The 4,461-nt window shown below is 29.4% G+C and overlaps 1 long non-coding RNA gene across 1 annotated transcript; it reads right to left on the bottom strand.

The window, feature by feature from the left end:
- Window positions 1-358: 358 nt before the first annotated feature.
- On the bottom strand, window positions 359-2,003 carry LOC105116721 (uncharacterized). Its single transcript, XR_840581.1, has 2 exons — window positions 1,947-2,003; window positions 359-647 (listed from the first exon to the last, which is right to left on the bottom strand). It is a non-coding gene; the product is annotated as an uncharacterized LOC105116721 (long non-coding RNA).
- Window positions 2,004-4,461: the final 2,458 nt, after the last annotated feature.

Here is a 4,461-nt window from a genome sequence, read left to right as displayed (position 1 = left end):
AATTTTCATCATTGTAAATATGATACAGTTACTTTGGATCCATTGAATTAATAGCCATCCCTTCACAACTGCATTCTCTATTCTCTAAAAAAATCCTTATAATCTCTCAAAAAAATTCTCTGTCGACAGCTCACACCAACAACCAGCACGTAAGAATAAATAGATCATTGTTTACATGTTTTTAAATTGATATATTAAATATCATAATTTTATAAACTCATACAAACTTCATAATTTTTAAATAAATACCTGAACTAGTCTAAAAAGCTAAATGGGTTATCACAGGCACTTGATGATGTTATGGCATTTTCATTAACAATAACAAGACAAGAATTGACTATGTAAGAAGATGACTATCAATGTAATTTTTTCAATACATGCATGTAAAATGAAGCCCAACAATACTGTTGCGAGTAGGAACTTATATAAGTTAATTCACTTAAATAATTATGGACACAACATAACAAAAGCTACTATTCTTTATTCCATACTTAAACTGATCTCATTATTTGATCATTAGATTGTGCTGGCAAACTTCTTGAAAGTGAATCAATTCCTTGCTGTGAAGTTGATGCAGTTAAAGAAGATCTCAGTTGCTCAAGCTCTCGCTTTGTATCTGCTATGATTTTTTTAAGTTCTTCCAACTCCTTTAAATTAGCAAAATTGTTAACTCAACATGAGTAATTAACAAATTTTTGATTAATCAATACAAATTATTCTTATTTAAAAATAGAAATTAGGAGTCTCATATATTTCAATTTAATTTCTCGTTTCAATAGATATAGAGGTTCCTGATATTAATTGATTAAAACTTGCCACTTTATATGCATGCATGATGTTCAAACTTCGAAGTAAGCAAATTAAGTGCAACCTTGTTGGGGTATTTTAAAATATTTTTATGCTAAAAAATATATTAAAATAATATATTTTTTATTTTAAAAAATTATTTTTAACATCAGCATATTAAAATAATCTAAAAATATTAAAAAATTTATTTAAAATTAAAAAATTTATTTTTTTAAAAATATTTTAAAAATATAAAAATAAACAAGGTTTAAATAAAAAAATGTGTGGTGTAAAAACCTATGCAACAAAGAAAATATGCATGAGGTATTTCTGAAAATAAAACAACACAACGTGAATCTTATGGCATAAAAAATAGCTTATAATATTCAGATTATTAGTTAGTCGACAAAACTATTAAAGGCAATTGAATTTAGTGGAAGAGAGAGAGTGGCAAAATATAAAGCATGGAAAATTGACCAGTTTAAAATTTGTCCTTTCCTTTGAAAAAAAAAAAGGAAGAAAACCTCGTAGGATAATATTACGAAAACAATACTAAAAAGTACCAGTGATTCATTATGCTTCAAGACACATTGTTTTTACTCTTTTACCTTTATTAAAAAAATGGTTATACTTGTAATTGTAATTAGAGGTGCAATTATCTTTACTAAAGGATGCATTAATCATTATAAAATTTATTAAGAACAAAATGATCCAGACATATTTATTTTGCTACAGTGTCATAATTGATTTGCAATTTAAAACAAGAAAAATTATGCTCCAAAAAAAGAGCTTTTTTATTTATTTTTTTAAAACAGTAAAATTACAACATAACCCTATAATTTAAAAAAAAATTATTATTTTTAGCACTGAGTGGCCTGGTTTAACGGTGAAAATGACTTGTCTCATTTTATAGTATATAAATTTGAGTTCTGACATGTATATTTATCATTTTTGCGGTGATTTATATGTTTACTGGGTTTGCAGGGTATTCAGTGAACCATAAAGATTAATCATAGTACACGCAAGCTAACCCGAACATCCCATATAAATAAAAAAAATTGAAAGTTTTGATAGTTATTTAAGAAAATAATATGGAAACTGTTAAAAAAAACTATAGGGTAAATTGGAAGGTTTTATATTGAGATGGAAGTGGAACATACCTCATCAAGATTCGACCCTGACATGCCTGGAATACCTCTCTAATATTTATCTTTAGCCATGAGATATTCTTCTTTACTCTAGCCATGAAATATTCTCGTTGCTCCTCCTTTTTGTTTTCGTTGAAGATTGCGGTGAAACATCAATCAATTTATTGTCAGAAAATGGAGTAGTTATCAGTTAATAGAAGCAAATATCTAATATTAATCATTTATTCCAAATTTTTCTTAGACACGAAGGCATAAATAAAAGCAAATATCTAATATTAACCATCATCTCACCGTTTTAAAGTAAATGACATCCAATTAAAATCACTTTATTAATAAAATGAAGAAAAAGAAATGAAAACATTCAAGTGAAATTTTCAAAATAATGAATTAAACAAACATATATAAATTGAAATAATCTGATTTGTTATTTTATTCTGACGCCTAAAAAAATGCATTATCTATCTATCGAGGTACTTGAGAGAAGGATTTTTGGTATACTTACCGCTTTCAATTCAACCCAGAAGACGTCATTCGTACTGTTCGCTCAAGCCAAGATGTAGGGAGGCATGAGAGAGTAACTCTCCACCTCTTCTCCGTTGTTGAGTATGTTCTTTCCATGGACAATGAGCTGCTGCATATGCAACCATTTCTACCCAAACTTCCTTTATAATCCCCCATCGCTTCTGACTGGGTCCCAATGACCGCAATTGCCTGGCGAGCACACCCATACCACGTAACACTGACTTTTCTGGGCCACCAAGGTGCATGAGTAGAAAAGGTGCCCAAAATGCCTGGATGGAATTGTTTGCTTTCTCTGAACTGTCATCTGATGAATCTCCTTGGCTCCTGGCTAGATAACCCAGTGCAAAAGTTGCCACCGTGTCTGCAAATGGGTATGCAGACCAAACGAGAAACCTGTTCCAGAATCTGCGAGTAGTCTTTCGCCGAGACCCAAATATGACGAGGATGATTTGTAGGAAGAGACTAAGCAAAACCATTCCTCGAATCTCCCAATTGTTCCATAAATTTAAGACTTCTTCAGACAATTTTTTAAGCATTGCCATCTTTTCCTCAACTGTGGAAACTAATTTTCTCAATGAACCCTTGAAAAAACTGTTTTGTGAGATGGAAAAGTAAATGTGGATATCTTTGAAAAAATCTCTTAAAATGAATAGCAAAAGGACTCTTATGAGAAAAGAATTCTGCAGTAGATTTTGGGTAAGGTATCATAAAATAGGAGTTGTTGCATATTGTTGTTGCAGCATGCAAAGAAAAAGGTATGGTATGCATTACAAATTAATATATGGAAGTGTATTCTGGGATGTATCTCCTTTAACTTAAAGCTTGCATTACCAGCTTTTGCAAACCATAGTTACATGTACAAGTAAGAGTTTGGTACTTGTCATGGGTTCAAAGCAAAGAAGAGATGCAAAATAGTAAGAAAGAGATGCTGCTTGAATCAAGAGACTTTAAATTAGTTGCTTTCCCCACTTTTTTCTTTTCTTGATAGGCAATAGACATAGCACTAAACTTCCCAAAGGTTTGAACATGTGACTCGTGAACTTTATCAATTATCAATATGCAAACTATTAATCATTTCTATTGTTTAGTCATTGCAAATCAATTCTATATTTAATTATTTAAAATTGGAGACTCGTGAACTTCAATTTCATTTTCACCTCAATATGCAGACGTAATATGACTAATTTTGATATATTTGATTCATTTTTGTTGGAAGTATATAAATTCGAGTGTAACAGTTTTGTAAAAAAAAAATGCATGCATGGTGTAAAGTTTTTAAAAACACACAATTAAAAATGTATCAAGATATAAAATATACAGTGAATTTATAAATTTAATCATCAAATTACAAAATAAATTAGTGAAAATAAAAGTATTAAAAATACTCATTAAGAAACACTACAATATTCAATCAATATGACTTTAAGCGTGGTATTTCTTCCACGATAAAAATAGAAAAAGTCTCAAATTAGGCTCCTAGTTATACGGTGGATTTCAATTGAATGCTCAGAAATTATTTTTCAATTCAATCCCTCAGTATAAAAAGTTTTATAATTTATCCTTTCATCTCTAAAATTAGGAAAATATTTTCATGAAAAACATCATGTTTCCTTCACATTAACGATAGTAAAATTAGGAAAATATTTTCATGAAAAACACCATGTTTCCTTCACATTAACGATAGAGTTTTTATTTCATAGAATGTGCATTCTTGATGAATTCATCTATTAGAAAATGTGGATGGAAAAAATAAATGGGGAAGTTTTTAACCTTTGGAGATCCAATTTCTTGAAGATAAGTTTAATTGAGATATGGCTCATAATTTTGATATTTATTTAGCCTTGTTCCTATGAGTTGGCTTCCACAGTTCCATGATGATGACGGCGACGATGATGATGATAATTTAAATAAATAGTGTTTAAAAAAAAGTTTTATTAGCATTGCTCATGTCTTCATAAATCTTAATTTTAAGAGATTGATTAGGTGATTAAGGAAGGTTTTTTTT

This window comes from Populus euphratica, unplaced genomic scaffold, assembly GCF_000495115.2.
Source record: "Populus euphratica unplaced genomic scaffold, PopEup_1.0 scaffold1044.1, whole genome shotgun sequence".
Classification (NCBI taxonomy): domain Eukaryota; kingdom Viridiplantae; phylum Streptophyta; class Magnoliopsida; order Malpighiales; family Salicaceae; genus Populus; species Populus euphratica.
Note: the sequence above shows the minus strand (reverse complement) of the source record. Positions and strands in the feature narration are given on the sequence as shown.